The 18,833-nt window shown below is 42.4% G+C and overlaps 1 long non-coding RNA gene across 1 annotated transcript; it reads right to left on the bottom strand.

Moving 5' to 3' along the window:
- Nucleotides 1-3,561: 3,561 nt before the first annotated feature.
- Nucleotides 3,562-18,030, bottom strand: LOC108518528 (uncharacterized). Its single transcript, XR_001882385.1, has 3 exons — nucleotides 17,896-18,030; nucleotides 15,965-16,024; nucleotides 3,562-3,667 (listed from the first exon to the last, which is right to left on the bottom strand). It is a non-coding gene; the product is annotated as an uncharacterized LOC108518528 (long non-coding RNA).
- Nucleotides 18,031-18,833: the final 803 nt, after the last annotated feature.

Raw genomic sequence — 18,833 nt, 5'->3', positions numbered from 1 at the left:
AACCAGGACTCAAAAACCTGTCTTGTGGCCCCACCCAGAAGCAGATTCAGTGCACGACAACCATTTTCCACAACCCCATGATTGCACTTCCAACCAATCACCAGCACCAATTCCCTAGCCAACTCCCTCCCCAAACTATCTTTGAAAAACTCTAGCCTCCAAATTTTGGAGGAAGCTGATCTAAGTAATAATAAAACTCCAGTCTTCCATTTAGCCAGCTCTACATGTGTAAAACTCTTTCTCTATTGCAATTCCCCTGTCTTGATAAATCTACTCTGTCTGGGAAGTAGGCAAGAGGAACCCAATGGGCGGTTGCAGAAACCAAGTACCGGGGGTCTTGCTGATGAATCCTGGCAAGGCAGAGTAGTCACTGACAACAGGCTCAAATGGAAGTTAATAAAACACAGAATATACACTGGCCATTTACATTTATTGCACATTAAACCTCTTTGCATACAAAAGATAATGACAGATGCAAAAACAAGAATGCTGAACAGTGCAAGCCTGACAGTAGGGAATGGGAGAGGTGCCAGCTCCCCAGATTAAATCAAACAGGCAGCTCCCTGCGAGACCACGGGGACTGGGGAGGGAGAGGAGGCAGGGCTTCTGGGGCTACTCTGAAACTGGTGTTTTCCTCAACCAGGAAGTTAAATCTACCGTGGTAAATCTATGGGTGCAGTGGAGAGTGGGGCAGCCCCCAGGAGTGGAATGCAAGCTACTTAGTCCTCAAATAAACCTGAGATGGTCCATGTAGCTTGATTTGGCATTTTATGGACCAACCTCTGCAAAAATCTTCAAGCTGGGTTAGGTTGTCTATTAGATGGAAAGTTGCTTGAAACCCCAAAAAAGGTAGCAGCAGGTCTGGTAGACTGCAGTAGTAGCAGGTGAGAGTCCACCTCTAAGGGGTGTATGTTTCTAAGCAGTCCAGCCTTCTCCACAGAGAACCAGCTGTTAGGTTTTTCATGTAGGTCCTTTGTAATACCTCTCAGTTTCCACCTAGAAAGAGCTGTGGACTGACTGCCTGACTTACTGACAGCCCAGAAGCCCTACTTTAGGCAAACTTCCTCAAGCTCTCTTACTGAAGTCCCAACACCAGCTATTCTGAAGAAGCATTGATTTTCACAACAGAACAAACACATTCAAGATGTGTTTGTGATATTGAGCAGTAGATGGGACTGAGCCACTCTGAGATCCTCCCTTTTTCTCCAACTATAAACTCCCCCATGATGCTCTCCAAGGTGCAGCAGCTGCTATGGACAGTCTGGAGCCAGGACAAAAGGGAAAAAACTGCAAACAGCCCTCAGGCAAACCTCTCAGCAGTCTCTTTCAGCAGCTGTACTAGAAAAGCATCCATGCAGGTATTAACATGGAGAGCCCTGTTAGCTCAGTATTGCTAACTGGGAATCTGGGGGCTCTACTTTCTTGCCCAGCTGTCATCTCCCTGGAGTGATGCCTGCTGGAGTCACATTGCTGGTCTCAGACATTCTTCTTAGATCGCTTGCAAGATTTTGCACAGCTGGGAGCAGAGCTGCAGCCTCCTTAGCACAGCTGAAGAGAACAAAAGCTTCCAGGGGCTGGAAGATAATGAGCGCCCCCTTCCCTCTCACCACTATCCTCACTGGCCCCATCGCCCTTTTCCTCTGACAAGTGGAAAATCACCCAGAAGCTTCTCTTGCCACCGGGCCTTTATTTATTTATTTCTTCACAGGGCGATGGTGTTGCTTCCCTTGCTTTTCAGAAGCTAAAATGCTTTGGCAGCCAAGAATGAAAGTGTTTGTCTTAATTCTGCCCTCTCGGCATGTGCCCTTGCAGAAAATGGCTTGCTGTTTCCTCTGCCGCTGCCACAGTTGTGGTGGCAAAGATAAACAGCCCATCAGTGCCGAGCTGAAAAGAAATATAGAAAAGGGGATGGGAGTAGTTTAATTACTTTGAATGGCTTTTTGTGTTCTGTGTGATTGCTTCCTATGATACAGTAGTTTCTCATTCTCCATGCAAGCTCGTGTTTCTATTCATAAGAATAAGATTGAAGCAGGAAATTGGCTTTCAAGAGTGGGAGAGAGAGAATGAGGGGACTGAGAGGTTGGCTGTTTCAGTTAGAGGAAAGTGAGTCGTGGAGGGTTCCACATGGCTGAGCTGAACCAGGAGCTGGGCCGGCTCAGGAAGGCCTGACAGCTTCCTTGTCCAGCCCTGGGGAATGGGTGTGGCTTGGTCACAGTGAAAGTGAAACCCATTGAGGCAAAGATGGAGTCTCACGAAGACTAGGAAGTGATCCGAGCAGGGTTGAGCAAGGTCCTCAAGTTAAGTCACCATGATTCCGGGGCTGCCCTCTTCCTACCTGAAAAAGTGGGGGTAGAGGAGAGGAGGGTAGAATTGTGTGTGTGTGTGTGTGTGTGTGTGTGTGTGTGTGTGTGCGTGTGTGTGTGTGTGCGTGTCGGCAATTCTTTTCCAATGTATCCATTTTAGGATAGATTCTAGATTTTAGGCTCTGGACTGAAACCCAGGAGAATACTGTTCCTTCCTTCTATATTATCCATCCTTACATACTTTTCATTTCTGTAAATTGAGATCTTACCATTCATAATACTCTCAAAGTCACCTTCATGTATGACATAACTATATGATCACAAGACATACTACCAGGCCATTTGTCTCTAAGAATCAAGTGTTCTTATTACATCCAATCAATGCGACTGACTCCAGTTCATGCATTTTTCCATACAAATTAAATTGCCTTCTAAAATAAAAATAGCTTGAATACACTAAAGAAGTTTGCTATTAGAGAAAGTCCTGTGATAAATCATTGTGTAATACAAATAATATATGTGTCTGTAAATTCTAGTGTTTTGTGTTGGGTTTTCTTAAATTAGAATAAATCTGTAGTGGGGACATTTGAATTAACAACTGAGATTTATAAACCTATCCAGAAAATTGAGGGTCTGTTGTGTGCAGAGTATTTCTAGACAACAGGGTGGAAGGAATTAATGGCATCTCTAGCCATGAGCTTACAAAAGAAGAGAGATAGAACCATCTGATAGATACTTGGAACTTTTACACAGAGCAGGCAAGTCAAGCAGCTACATGAGGCAAGCCTGCAGATGCATTTTGCAATCTACAAAGTAACATAAAAATGATAACATCTACCATTGTTATTGCAAGATGCTCATAAATGTGGATAAAGAAGTTTAGAGAATAAATTCTTTTAGGCTCCAATGCTTCAGATGAAAATAATAGGACACCAAGCCCTGAAATAACATCTTATATACTCTAAATGCAAAAGGTATAAATGTTTGACTCAAATTCAAAATCCCAAACAGTACTGGCAAATGGGAAGAACATATCAAGACAGCTAAAATTGGTGGAGAATTGGAGGGGGTTCACCAGGAGAAACTTCTCTGGGACAGTATAACCCAGAAATATTGTGTTTCGGCTCAAGAAGAAATGTGCCTAGGAAGGTATTACAGTAAGAAGAAAAGGAGAAACACAGAAAAGAGATTTAAAAGCTATGAAACAAAACAAAATGAGAAAAAAACTGGGAGGAGAAATATAAGGTGGTACCAGGAAAAGCCAGCCTTCTGTAGTCCTTTCCTTTTCTCTGTTTTCTGCATTCTCCTTCCTTGAGTGCTCTTGTCTTGTCATATGGATGGTCATTTTCAAACCCCATGCATTCCTTTGGGAGGAAAAGACATCATCAAAATGATGGCACTGTCTCCTCTATGCAAAAGATAAGTCCAGACCAGACCAACACCAGAAAGCAATGGAAAGTGAAAAGAAAAGATCTAATCTTCCTCCTAGACTGATCATGATTCCTGGAGATCTACAACATTTTCAACATTTACCTTTTTTTTTTTGAGAGAAAGGATCTCACTCTGTTGCCTAGGCTGGAATACAGTAGTGTGACCATAGCTCACTACAGCTTCAAATTCCTGGGTTCAAGCAATACTAAGGCAATGCTCCTACCTCAGCCTCCTGAGTAGCTGGGACTACAGGCACATGCCACCACACCTGGCTAATACATATGTATATATTTTGGTACAGATGGGGTCACACTATGTTACGTTGCCCAGGCTGGTCTCAAACTCCTGGCCTCGAGTGATGCTCCCACCTTAGCCTCCCAAAGTGCTGAGATTACAGGAGTGAGCCACCACACGCAGCCCTTACATTTACTCTTTGTTTGATTTTAATAAGAAAAGGAGAGAGCATAAAAGCATTTAAGAATCTGAAATCCTGGGGATCTCCGCTGGGAATGGTACATCCAGTTTGACTGTTGTCCTTAGGCTATCAAGGCCATGGTAGTGAAACCAGAGTAGGAGGTCTTGATGTAGGGGCCATATGGTGGGTTAATGGAATTGAGGAGAGGAGCAAGTAGCAGAGAAGTCAAATGGGGACTGCCGGAAGCGCAGATCATAAAGGTCACCATGGTGGACATGGTGAGCCATAGGCAGGTAGGAAGTAGCACCAAGACACTGGGTCTCTGGCAAGAGTGACCAAGAACACGTTCACCAGAATGAAAGACACAGTGGGGAATGAGGGAGCACTGGAGAAACAACAGCCTACTTCAAGATTCTAATCGCAATACTTTTTGTGAATGGGAACTTTTGACCACATGAGGATAACAAAAAAATAGTTAGCAGTTTGACCTTTAGCAAGTCCTTGGAAAGAATATCTATCTGAGAGTACAGTTCTAATCCAAGTCTCTTTTTAACTAGCAATATGATCTTGAGCAAATCAACTTAATTCTTTGAGCTTGACTTTCTTCGTTCTACAATAACAGTGGCCTGTAGCATTCTCTAATCCCATAATTGTTTTCCCCATCTACTTTAGGTTATTCTAGACTAGTGCAGTCTAGTCTAGATGAAGGAAACAAACATAAAGAACAGGGCCTGGATAAGAAAATCCCCATATAGTGTTCTCCTAGTGGGATATTCTGCAGAGAATGTTACACAAAACAACTGGAAGTCCAAGGTCTGGAGGTATCAGTTGCCTGTAAATGTCAAGACCAGATTGGGAATATCGTCTTAAACTACAAAAGCTTCAATAAAATGAATAAGGTTTTGATTTATTCTCTTTTGATTTATTCACCAAATCTCAAAATACTAGTATGAGAGGTCACCCTTTGAAACTTTATAGAGGAAGTTGTTCACCCAAAGGGTAATAAACTTAACAAATGCATTATACCAGCAGGTGGTACAGAGAGGATATAAATGTATAAATGGGTTCAAACATGACTTCGGAAAGTTTTATGAATGGCTAAGTCATTACAAAGTCAAATATTACAGAACAATGGAATTATTTAAGAGTGACATCTGGGAAAACAATAAGGCTGTCCCTCATCCTTCAGGGCCTTCTAAGTCAAATCAGAAAAAATCTCCTCCATGTTCTACTGCTAAAAGTACAGTAAATCTTTGCTTTATTAAAATGAAGGGAACATCACAGTAAGGAAAGGAAGAAGAGATTGTGGATTAAGAGCTTCCAACAGGTAAAGCCATAACAGCACTGAAGTTAGGGACTTGGTTTATGCTGTGGTTTGAGTTTGTCCCCACCCACGCCCATGTTGAAATTTGATCACCAATATGACACTGTTGAGAGGCAGGGCCTGCTGGGACCTGTTTGGGTCATGAAGACAGATCCCTCATGAATGGCTTTGAGCCATTCTTGCAGTAGTTGAGTGAGTTCTTGCTCTCACAAGGCTGGATTAGTTCCTGCCGGAGTGTTCCTTCAGAAGTAGGTTCTTATAAAAGCAGAATCCCCCTATGATTTTGCTTCTTTACACATGTCTGCTTCTCATTTGACCTTCTCCCCCATGTTATGGAGCAACACAAAAGCCCTCAACAGAAGCCAAGCAGATTCTGGCACCATGCTTCTCATACTTTCCTAGCCTGCAAGAACCATGAGCTAAATAAACCTCTTTTCTTTATAAATTACCCAGTCTCAGGTATTCCATTATAGCAACACAAAATGGACTAAGACAGTCCAGCAATGTCTTAATGTACTCTGCTTGTATCTTTGAGAGAGGATTGTCATGTAATTAATTCTAACTTGGATAATATCAATCCAGATTGTATTAGGTATTGGCACTAAAAGAGATTCTAAGAGGGAAAATACTCGTGTTAGTCCAAATTATTATTTATTTTAGTAGTGGCTGTTGAATGCAAGCTCCATGAACTATCTCCTGCAGTTTGCCTTCATGAACTGGGGCTCATCAAACCTTTGGTGCCATTGCATCATCACACCACACAAACCACTTGTACATAGTACTTCAGCCCAATCCTGCCCTGCTGGGAAACAACTCAACCCTCCGTTCCTGAGATATATGTTACAGTCTCATCTTAGGCCTCTGTAGAAGTATGTGTTCTTAGGTTGAAACATGTTAATGGGTGTTCTGCCTAGGTAAGGATTGTAGAAATGGGCCCTGAGTGCATTTACTTTTCTCCTCGCATTTGTAATCAGCCTGTCATTTCATTATCTGAATTCCATGTTGGCTGTTTGGGATCATTAAGCAAAACCTAGCTATCGCTGCATATTACTCAGTACGTTTGCTCTAATAAGCTTTCGTAAATAAAACCCAAAGAGATGAAAAAGGCCAGTGTCTGATTACATGCAACCAATTTGGTCTCATTAGGTTCTTATAAGGAGAAAAAGTAAATATAATCTTTATAAATCATACAGCTATAACAGAGGTGCCTGGCAAAATTCATTAGTTAAGATAATAACAGTGAAGACCATTTAAACGTGCAAAACAGTTTGGTTTATGAAGCTGTTAAGTACTATTTCATCCATTATAAACTTTTACAAAACTCACAGATAAAGATGTAATCAGGCAGAGGAAATCATATATTCTTACATGATTCCCTAAGGTTTTGGCTTAATAGACTGCTATTAAAACAATGATAAAACTAATGCTTATCTTGAATTTTCATTCAAAGAACCCTGAGTGACACATAAAGCATTAATTTATTTTCCCTAGATGCTCAAAGCTTAGAAAAAGTTTATTCAACCTATTTTACAGAGGATACTACAGAGGCTCAAAGAGATAAAATGATAAGCTAAAGAAACTACAGCAAAATTAACAAAGGAACAGAGAGGATACCCTAAGGTCATTGCTTCTGAAGTCAATGTAAAGTCAGAATTTTCATTAAAAACAAACAAATGAAAAAAGACTAGATGCCTCTTTTTATTGCTTTGCTTTAAGCATAATATCTTGATTTGATTCTTGGGTGGCAAGAATCAAACATTGACTTTTTAGACTTGGGTATTGCTTCTCAACTGCAGTATTTATTTGGGAATAAAAAATAAAACAAATACCTAGAGATGGCAGAACTTGGAGTTAGACAACCTAGTTTTAGAAACTGACTCTGCTTCTCCCTCTATGACCTTGAACAAATCACTGAATGGACCCAGTGCCTTCCTATGTGCAACAGCGATAGCAATGCTAAGAGAGGAAATAAGATGCTTCATATCGAGGGTGGGGGAACTTTGCAAACTTTAAATTGCTATCCAAATATTACCTATTTTTCTTGTATTTTTTCTGTCTATTCATTATATACTATGATGTTTTGAGAATTAGCTTCTATCTCCTGAACCTATCACTTTTTTTTCCCATACACATCCTTTTAATATTGTCCATAAGGCTTTGCCTGATGAGTCGGTACAACGTTCCATCTCAGCAGTGGGGAAGCTGAGGCACTCCGGAGTGGTTCTTCTTCCATCACTTCAACCTCACTACCTCTAACTAGATGTCAGAATATAATTCTCATATTTGGCCCAAACCTGTCAACCCGGGGGAACCCAGTTTTCTGGACTGCCAGAAAGAATGAAATGGGAGAAGCAACAGTCGGCTCTCTTCCCATGCTCCCATTTCTGTCAGTCTGCCATCTCCCCAGCACACACTGCCACTCAGCTCCTGTAGTTTTTGTTTCTATTACTAACCAGTGCCTCTCCCAGAGTCCAAGGCACAGACTATTCCCCAGTCCATCTTCCAATATCACCCATCACTATGTGAATGTCAGTTATAGCAGGGAAAGGAAGAATAGGGAGGGTTGAGGGAAGGAGAATGGGGCGAAGCAAGTATCATCTTAGGCAGCTGAGCTTCAAATGAATCATCCCAGAGCTAAATTGCACATACACTGCAAAGGGCCTAAGAGAACCACTGATTTTAAACAAAACGTATAAGGTTAAACAACATATAATGTCCACTGGGTGGCATGGAGGAGGTGTGCCCAGGTAGGGTGTGCAGTGCATATTAGGAGATGGAGGGGGACGGGAGGGAGAAGGAGTTGGATTTTTTTTCTCTCTCTCTTTTTCCTCCATTTTAAATAGCAGTGACGTAGCTAGCCAAAGTACAGCGCTTCTTACAATAGATACAACAGTGCCACCTACAGCTAAGAAGGGATCGTCCTTCAAGCCAGCCAGAGGCCAGGACTGAAACTGATTACTTCGCACTGCCTTAATGAAGCTTCCCCAGCTGGGGCTGGATGGCTGTTCCACTGTACAGTCTGCAGACAAGACTTGGAGTAACTGCTTGCAGAGTCCAGGGATATATGGGCTGTTAGTCGGCCCACTGCAGCTCCTCTTGAACTGAGTCCCAAAACATAAAGGATCTTCTATATGATAGCCCCCAAACTTACCCCACCCCCATCAAAATGCAAATTTTCTTGGGTTTTCCTCCCTGTATCCTATTATTTGCATGTTAAGATAATTCTTGCAAATTTTATGCATTTTGCTCAGAGGCATCTAATTAGACAGATTAGCTCGCAGACTCAGTAACCTTCTATTTTATTCTTCTGAAAAGAAGGTTATGTCAGTTAGGAATCTCTCAATCCTAATAGGCATCAGGCACACAGTGAGTTTGTATATGAGCAAGAGCTCACAGGTCTCTGTGTGTACACAGTACACAAACAAGTGCATTTTGTTATGTATATTTCTGTGTGTTTGCATTTAAGGGCCTTCACATGCATTTGTATTAAAAGTCCTGCGTTAGTCAGGCACAGTGGCTTATGCCTGTAATCCCAGCACTTTGGGAGGCCGAAGCAGATGGATCACTTAGGGTCAGGAGTTTGAGACCAACCTGGCTAACATGACAAAACCCCATCTCTGCTAAAAATACAAAAATTAGCTGGGTAAGGTGGTGCGTGCCTGTAGTCCCAGCTACTCAGGAGGCTGAGGCAGGAGAATCACTTGAACCCGGGGGGACAGAGGCTGCAATGTGCTGAGATTAAGCCACTGCACTCCAGCACTCCAGCCTGAGTAACAGAGCAAGATGTCTTGAAAAAAAGAAAAAAGAAAAAAAAAATCCTGCATTGGTTCATAAGCACCAGTGCAATCAAAGTACACTTTTCCATGAGAAAAAGGGAAATAAAAGGTTGGCTCACAAAGGTCCAAGAAGTAGGAACATCTGATTGGCATAAGAGCTGAACAAAGGAAATGAAAGAGAAAAAACACATACACATTTCCTCCTTTGTTCTGAAAGTGAATTTTGATTCTTGTTGGCATGTCACCAGTCTGCAATTCGGAAAGAAAACTCACTTATAAGGGAAAGATAAACTAGAGACGTGATGCTAACAAGCTCTCAAATTGACTTAAAGCATTGTGGGTTGCCATGGAAAGAGATCTTTTAAACTGTGAGGGTCATTATTCCCTGCCTCTAAAAATCCACCAGGTGTGCCAGTCTAAGATCTAATTAGACAAGCAAGATTCCTCAGAGCAGCAGCTGGGATGACTTCCTGATACTTTTTCTTCCTTGAAGAGTCTGCCAATTCCCAAGAGTCATCCAGATGTGTGTTTAAGTCAACTACTGCATAAAGCTCCCTGAAATCAACACCACCTCTCCCAGCACGCAGGAGTCAGTAAAGCTTTTAGGTCAGAGGGCACAAATTCAAATACCTGCCTGTGTCATTTGACTGAGGCCAGTTAGGATGGTTGCAAGCTGAAGAGCTCTTGCCTGTTTAAAAAGAGCAGCCATTACTCAGTGCCAGCCAGCTGCTGCCTTGAGGAAATGCAGACCCTCTATTGTTAGATTTTCTTCAAGAGCAGCCAGAAATCTAAATGTGTCTGTGAAATCTCCTGATTTTTAAATGTTGGCAGCAAGTCAGAAAAATGTAAAACCTTGTGGTAGGCCACACAAATCTTGGCCAGTGGCCTAATTTGACCTGGAAAATGCGAGGGCAGCCCCTGATTTGGGTCATTTGCAGCCCTAGAAAATCTATATTCAAACCATGCCCAAGTATTCTGCCTCCACTGATTATTTACGGAAGAAACTTTCACACTTCCGTGCCTTTTTTCATCCTGTTTCACCTGCCTGGGTTGCTCTTTCCTTCCATCTCTGCCTGTCAAAATCCAATATCAAGGGCCAACTCAAATGTCAATTTATTTGTGAAGTCTGCCAGAATCACTGCAGTCAAAATTAATCACTCTGGTAATGCTATGTTTTTATCTCTATTCTTGAATGTAGCATTCTGCCTCGTAGTAGGGGTAAGCAGTGTTTATGTGAGTCCCAGTTGTGAGCCCTTGAGAACTAGTAATGTGTCAAATACATATCCTTTCTCTCTGTCCAGAGCTAGTGTTGACAGTTGGTTTGAATTTACATGGGCAAGATACTAAATACGAAATAGTGCATGCAGCTCATTGGCATGACTCATGGCAGCTCAAAAACAATTAATTCAAACCCAGCCTTACATGAACATGCCAGGTAATCAGATGACAATATGGTACTGTGCTTCCAAAATCAGGTCTACGTAATGGTGATTAAATCAATGGGTATTTGATTAAGATTAGTATCTCTGCCAGACCCCATGGATCTAGTAAGTAAAACTAGATTGCTATTATGATGATGCTATAATTAGACTTCCTAAAGAACAGGGTTTTTTTTTTTCATGTTTTATCCTATGTGCCCATCACACATTCTGACACAGTAAAAGATTTCAGTAAAACATCTGTGATGTTTGGTCATCATTATCAAAAGAAGTCTATAATAAGCACCTAACTCCATGCAAAGAACAGCACACTCTGCGGTGGTTACATGGTGCAATGGTCTTGGGGAGTTGCAGTCTAGTTGAAAAGCAAAACGTATTGATGTGAGAAAAAAAGAGTTGCACTATCAGTGCATGGTGAATTCCAGAAGGTATTATGGAGTTCCAGTCAGGTGGCATGCCCTCTGCTCACTTCTGGGGATTCACAAAGAACAAGAAGCAGTGCCTACTCTCAGGGAGACCTAGTATCCTCTATGGGAGTTTGAAATAGAAAATTACTGGGGTTGAGCACTCAGAAAAAGTAAGACATGAAATCACAGGAAGGAGGAACCTAGTCAGGTCTAGATAGAAACTGATGACTTACTGTTGTAACATTAGAGTTATTTCCCTGGGAAAGAAAAAATAGGGGAAGGATACTGAATAAATTTTGCTAAAGGGAAAATATTCTAAAACGTTGCTGCTCCTAGGTGACAGCAGCCCCTGTGAGATCTAGGGATCTAAAAACCCCTAAACCTCAACCATGGGATCACACCCACGTTAAGAACGATACAGAAGCTGCCAGGAAGTAGAGAGTCAGAGGGTGGTGAGGTCTGAGAAAGGAAGGAGAGCTCTCCCTGGACAGATGCCCTGGAGATGTTCACAGCTCTCACTACTCTGGGGGACACTGGCACTGAATGGAATAAAGATAGTGAGACGAACCCCTTGCTACACCCTGGCACGCTCCTGGCCTCTGGTCTCCCAAACAATGCTTCCTATAGAAACTCCCAATGCTGTCACGGATCACCTCTGTCTACGCAAAAGCCTCAAAACCCATTGGTGAAGCTAGGCACAGTGGCTCAAGCCTATATTCTCAGCACTTTGGAAGGCCAATGCAGGCAGACCATTTGAGTTCAGGAGTTCAAGGCCATCCTGGGCAACATGGCAAAACCCTATCTCTACAAAAAATACAAAATTGGTCAGACCTGGTGGCGCGTGCCTGTAGTACCAGCTACTAGGGAGGCTGAAGTGGTAGAATGGCTTGTGTCCAGGACATTGAGGCTGCAGTGAGCCATGATTGCACCACTGGACTTCAGGCTGGGCTGAGTTTTCTTTTGAGATCCTATCTCAAAAAAAACAAGCAAACAAACAAACAAAAACATGAGTGAAGCTTCCTTGTTATGGGTAGAGAGAGGACAACAGCCATGATCACTGTTTACACTTCCTTTGCCCATATTGAAATTGGGCAGAGAAAGTCTTGACAAAAAGAAAAGAATGGTCCTGGTTTTAGGATAAGCCTTTCCCTTTTAAGTGGAAAAGTTGATGTCATGAAATCTGTTGTGACCACTTTGCCCACCAAGCAGAACAATCCACCTATGATATGTGTCAGTTTATAATTTATAATTGACCAGTAAAATGGAGGACATCTAGGGAAAGAAAAAAAAAAAATAGAGAGGAAAAGAAGGAGGGAGGAAAGGAAAAGATCAGTGTGACAGGGAATTAAAACAAGAAGCGTTTATTGAGAGAATCTGAGTTGGGCCTGGAGCTTAAGATCAGGGGTTGCTAGAGATAAGCACAGGAAGATGAGGAAAAGAAGAAAAAAAACTAAAGAAAATCAAAACCCTGCTTCTCAAGCCCATGCTCTGCCAATAATTTATTCTTTAGAAATAAAAAAGGCAGACAGATCAGAAGATGGGAGAAAAACAATCAACGCAAAAGTGGAGGTGTCAACCTGAACAGATTTCAAACTGAAACAAAGAATTTATATGATTAGCTGAAGTTACACAGAGATGTATAAACATCTTGGGCAAAACGATACCAAGCAAAACTCTAGCACTTCATGGTGCCTTATGTGTGGTTTAGTCTTTTGATATCTATTTTATATTCTGCCAGCAAAAATTTTGTCATATCTTATGTGTTTTGCCAAGTTCTTTATTTGGGATTCTTCCTGATTTAAATATTTTTAGCTGCAGTGGTTTTTTAATCATGAGGGTATTGTTTCAAAAGGAATTATTTTATGTGCATCCAAAAGCAAAATTGAAGACCAATTCAAATTCATCTGAGATCATCCTATAAGTAAAGGACACTGTGGAAAAACACAGAAAGCTGACCTTGAGAACTGTCATATCTCAGATTTCTATTATAAAAACACAGTTAGTGGGTGGCCTTTGCTGATGCCTCCTGACGATGTTGATTGAAGATGGCAAATTGCAACATCATCTGTGTTCATCAGAAAATAAGGCCCATTCACTCTTCCCACGCTGAAATCCAGCCTCTTTGCAAGCAGCCAGCTTTCTAAGTGGCCTACAATTTGGATAAGAGGCGCATGAATGGATGACTTTCTAGAAAGAAATACAATGTCTTGCCATGTCATTGTTTCCCTAAGGAAGCAGTACCACCCCTGATTTGGGGCTTAGTGGCTCAGAACTAGCACCTGGAAGAAAAAAGAATTAAAACTTCCAGACAGATGTAATTGAGAGCTTTCCCTTGGTGGGTATCTTCCTCTGAAGCTCTGTCTGTGACGGAAGCGAAGGGAAGGGGGCAAATGCATCTGTTCATGGAGACAATCACTAAGGGGTAATTTTCTGCTTGTCCCCAAGCCCTACAGTCCTTTACCCCCCAAAATATTATGTAGAAAGAGAGGGTCAAGCTCTTTATGGCAAGGCAAACATATACACAACTGTTAGGGAATAGAGCAGCACCCCCTAAAGCCTTGGCTCTAGGGACACCTTGGTTTTTCAAACCCACATACAGACATTGGGTTGCTTTTTCACAAAGTACTTCATTCCTCATATTTAAGTTGATCCAATAAAGGCATTGTTCAGAGCGGAAATGTGTAGTACAACCAACACAGTTCTTTTTCACAGCTAACCAATTATGGGCTAAAAGAACAATGCGAAGTCTCTTTTCCAATTGTTCGTAGGAGTGTGTTCATTCCAAGCCATTACCGCATGTGTCTGTCAGAGGGAATCTCTGCATCAGGCTGTAATGAGGCACATTAGCTTTTTTTCCGCAACAGAGCGTTCCATGGCCTGGCTCTATGACAGCTCAGAGATTATGGTTCAGGGAGCAGCTTCAAATCTAGCTCTCTTTCTTTCTAGAAAATCCAACAAGGCTGCAGTTATCAGGGCAGCCCTTAAAACCACAGGCAAGGAAGGAGGAAGAGTCTATCAGCACTTTGTGAGGCCAACACAGGTGGATCACTTGAGCTCAGGAGTTCGAGACCAGCCTGGGCAACGTGGTAAAATCCTGTCTCTACAAAAAAAAATACAAAATTAGTCACACCTGGTGGTGCATGCCTGTAGTTCCAGCTACTAGGGAGGCTGAAGTAGTTCTGGGGACGCAGCTCTAGAATGATGTAGACAGGCGCCGCTGCCTGCAGTAGAAGGATAGAAGTTCCTGAGGGCTGGTGACAGTTGCCTCAAGGAAAGTGTGTAGTACCATGGGGAGGGGACAAAGTGTGTAGTACCATGGGGAGGGGACAAACAGGGAAGTAGAGGATCTCAACCTACCGCATCTCTCTCCAACATTGATTGTCCCTCTGCCTTAAAGTCAAGCAGCAAGCCTTTCCTTAACAAAAGACATTATTTGCATTCTGCTGTTCCCTCTTGGGTCATTTTCTGTCTGCCTCTCTAGATCCAGACTCTTCTGTTCTCTTCCAGGTTCTTATCCTGATAGCCTGACCTGGATGGTTTCATCCATTTCCCAAGATGGTAGCTTCCTGACTGGGCTCCTGGGTTCATAGGGAAAGAGGGATGAAGCCAGGCAAAAAATCAGAGCAATGGAGCAATGAAGGTGTTTGCTTATCCTGGCTCCTACCCTCTGCTCCTTTAGGCTGGTTCTGACCCCAGCCTAAAGGGGACTGTTCCTTAGAGGTGGCTTCCTCCACACTAGGCTTACTGCTCCTAGGGACCCTTCTTTCCCACTCAATCCTAAGGATCTAATAATAATATCCTATCCTCTTCCCTCACCACTCCTGCTCCAGGTTACTGCACTAATACTTGTAAATAAATCATCCTGTTTAGAGGACACGATCTGTTTTCTATTGGGACCCTGACTGAAATTCTCTTTTCCTCCTTCTACCTCCTTATAGATTAGAAAACTAAACCTCAGAGAAGTCAAATTGCTACTTTTCTTTAAATTTACAGCTAAAAAGTAGCAGAACCAGGATCTAAACCCAAGCAGCCTTGTTCCAGAAACTTCTTAGAGCCCCTGAACTATGCTGCCTCAATAACACATGAGGCTAGAAATGCAATTTTGCTTCTCCACACCCATCAAAATCCTCTCCATCCCAGTCAGTAGGAGTAAAGCTGCCCTCCTCTACAACTTTCTCCTTGACCCCTCCAGCTCCATGATCAGCTCATTCTTGTGGAGCATAGTGTCTGTGCCACCCCCGGTACACATACCAAATGCTACTTCATCCTATCCTTTAATTATCCATGTGCATATTCTTGTTTCTCCAATGGATGGAAAACCTCCAGTAGGACAGACATTGTGGCTTCCATGTAACTCCCATTGTCCTTAGCCTATAGTAAATACGGTGGCCTGAGTTAGTCAGCAGAACAATGATTGAGAAGGAATTTCCATGGCTATATTATCTGTCAAGAAAAGCAACCACTCCAGTAATTCATGGACTGTTCTTAAATTTAGATGGTTTAAAAAATGAGCAGTGGAGGCCAGGCATGGTGGCTCACACCTGTAATCCCAGCACTTTGGGAGGCCAAGGTGGGTGGATCACCTGAGGTCAGGAGTTTGAGACCAGCCTGGCCAACATGGTGAAACCCTATTTCTACTAAAATTACAAAAATTAGCCAGGAGTGGTGGTGGGCCCTTGTAGTCCCAGCTTGGGAGGCTGAGACAGGAGAACTGCTTGAGTCCTGAAGGCGGAGGTTGCAGTGAGCCGAGATTGCGCCATTGCACTCCAGCCTGGGCTGCAGAGTGAGACTCTGTCTGAAAAAAAAAAAAAAAAAAAAAAAAGAGCAGTGGAAGAGAAAAGTGAAAGATGCTAAACAAGTAACAGTCACCTGGAAGCAATGACAGGTGGCCCTCAGTATCCATGGTTCCACATCGATGGATTCAGCCAACTATGAGTTGAAAATATTTGAAAAATAATAATAATTAAAACTAACAATACAACAATCAAAAGAATACAAGTGAAAAAATACAGTATAACAACTGTTTACATAGCATATACATTGTATTAGGTATCATAAGTTATCTAGACATGATTTATAGTATACAAGAGGATGTGTGTAGGTTATATGCAAACACTATGCCATTTTATATCAGAGACTTGAGCATCTGTGGATTTTGGTATCCATGGGTGTCCTGGAATCAATCTCCTGACAATACTGAGAGACAACTGTATTTATAATCTCAGAATTGCTTATGGGGAAGCTACAATAAAAGTTGAGATTGAATACAACTGTATTATTTGCATATGTTTCTCGAAGTTTGTGTTGTTGGTCATTTTTCACCTCCTTTTTAACAAGCAGAAATGCAGAGTTTCAGAGTGGCTGCTACATACATTAACATAAGTAGATTTATGATGTAGTGAAGAACGTTGCTATGATGTCCCAGCCCTGTGCCCTTAACAAGAAGAATAGAACTGTTACTAGCCATGTACTTTCTCCCACTGGAATCTCTTCAAGAAAAATTACAAAGACAACTGTAGAACATTTCCTTTAACAGCAAAGCTTGCTCAAGATTCCTGTAAAACTCTCGTACTTTGTTAGCAGTTGCTAAAGAACCACCAGTACAACTCAATGGCTAGAAGAGAACTTCTGGAGCTTAACTGCTTGGGTTCATATCCTGGCTCTTCTACTTGTCAGCTGTAAGTCTTGGAAAACTTAGTAATGTAATCTCTCTGGGGCTCAGTTTTCTCATCTATAAGATGGGAATACTAATAGTACTTACCTGCCTCATGTTGTGAGGATTAAATGAAGTAAGCATAAGCGTCTAGGAAAGGGCTTGATATTTACATAGCACTCAGTGTTACTTATTATTGCTGAATAAGCAACCAGCAGATGATGATTACGACCCCTGAGGACTCTTGCTAGGACTTCCTAACACCTAGAAGTTTCTAGGAAAGACAAGGTAATGCTCTCTAGTGTTTATAAAGTCTGTGCCTGAAGGTGTTAGAAAGCTCCACAGGCCTGGTCCCATTCTTGTAAACAGCATACTGCCACAGTTTTGTTGTTGTTGTTGTTGTTGTAAGTCTTGGTCTCCCTCTGGTGCCCAGGCTGGAGTACAGTAGCATGATCTCAACTCACTGCAACCTCGGCTTCACGGGTTCAAGAGATTCTCCTACCTCAGCCTCCCAAGTAGCTGGGACTACAGGCATGTGCCACCACACCCGGCTAATTTTTTTGTATTTTTAGTAGAGATGGGGTTTCACCATGTTGGCCAGGCTGGTCTTGAACTCCTGACCTCAAATGATCCACCCACCTCAGTCTCCCAAAGTGCTGGGATTACAGGCGTGAGCCACCACTCCCGGCCTGCCAAAGTATTTTCATGCATAATTGGGAGAAGGCTTGAAGAGGATCTTTCCAGTGTAATATATTATTTTACAACTGGGGAAACTGAGGCATCAAAGGCATAGGGAGACTAATTTATACATGAATATTTACGTGGCTCCCAAAATGTGCCCAGTTGTGTACACAAACCAGTGGTGAATGCAAATAAACTATAGGCTGCCAATCTAATGTGACCCATATCAAGGTAGAGCCCAAGACTCCCAACCCCAGGTTGCTGCCACACCCCAGTAGCACTTATAGACCAAGTAGCAGCTCTGTTTTTAAGAACAAACTAAACACCTCTTGAGAGGAAGATGGGTTGCTTTCCATCACAAGACTACAACAACATCGAGGACATTGCAAATTCATTTCCTAATTCATGCAACCTTCATTCATTCTTCTATTACCGCCATTCAGGTAACTGCCATTCAGCCACTTACCACATATGTGTTGGACGCCAGTGGAATGGGAAGAATACCATAACAGCAAAGCAAATAAAGAGCCTTTTTTCCTTGGTAGGGCTCTTCCTTCTTTATAATCTTACCTTTTATTACCTTTTAAGCATGGCATGCACAGAGGGCCTGCAAAAGAAAAGAAAGAAACAATTTGAGTGTCGGTTTGGCAGCAACTCTCCCTCCCGGGAGAACTGAGCTCATACACGTAGTTTATTACCTTCTCGTGCTCCTGAACACGGCTTAAAGCCATATAATATCTTTTGGTGGGTTAAATGAGAAGCAGCTCTCTCTAGTCTGTCAATCAAATCAATTTCCCCCTTGAATAAAGGAAGTTAGCATCTTACCCCCTCTGGCTGCCGAGGAAAGTAAGTTTCTTCTTGCTCTCTGCCAGGGATTCTATGACAGGAGGAGAGAGAATGTGTCCTGGTGGTCTAGGTGGCTGGCACCCGGCATGAGGGGGCCACTAGAATGAGGAAAGGTCTGTTTGCACTCCCACAGTGGCATTAGCACTCTCACTTGGCTGCTAGTAGAAAAATCGCAGCAACTCTAGCATTTTCTTCACAGCCATAGCTTGGCCAAGGCAAAAATAGTGACACTTCACTGGAGTGATCAAGACAGAATCCAGATCACAATGGACTGAAGAGTGAGAGGATAGTGAAGGAGGGAGGAAAGAAAAGAGAGATACAACGAGGGTAAAAAGATCTATCTTTTCTTGGAAAGATAGATTGGAAAAAGCCATTCGCCATATGCTGAAGAAATATGTGGTCATCTTCAACGTAATTCATATCAAGAAAGATTAATTAAGCCACTGCTATGTGTAAGGTATTTGACTAGATCCTGGGGAGAAGGGACACAGACAAACAGGAGTGCTTGCTGTCTCTCTGTGGTGGTGCCTGGGTATTCCCTCCTTTAAGTCTTCGCTT

Source organism: Rhinopithecus bieti, unplaced genomic scaffold (genome assembly GCF_001698545.2).
Source record: "Rhinopithecus bieti isolate Rb0 unplaced genomic scaffold, ASM169854v2 scaffold_2077, whole genome shotgun sequence".
Lineage (NCBI taxonomy): Eukaryota > Metazoa > Chordata > Mammalia > Primates > Cercopithecidae > Rhinopithecus > Rhinopithecus bieti.
Note: the sequence above shows the minus strand (reverse complement) of the source record. Positions and strands in the feature narration are given on the sequence as shown.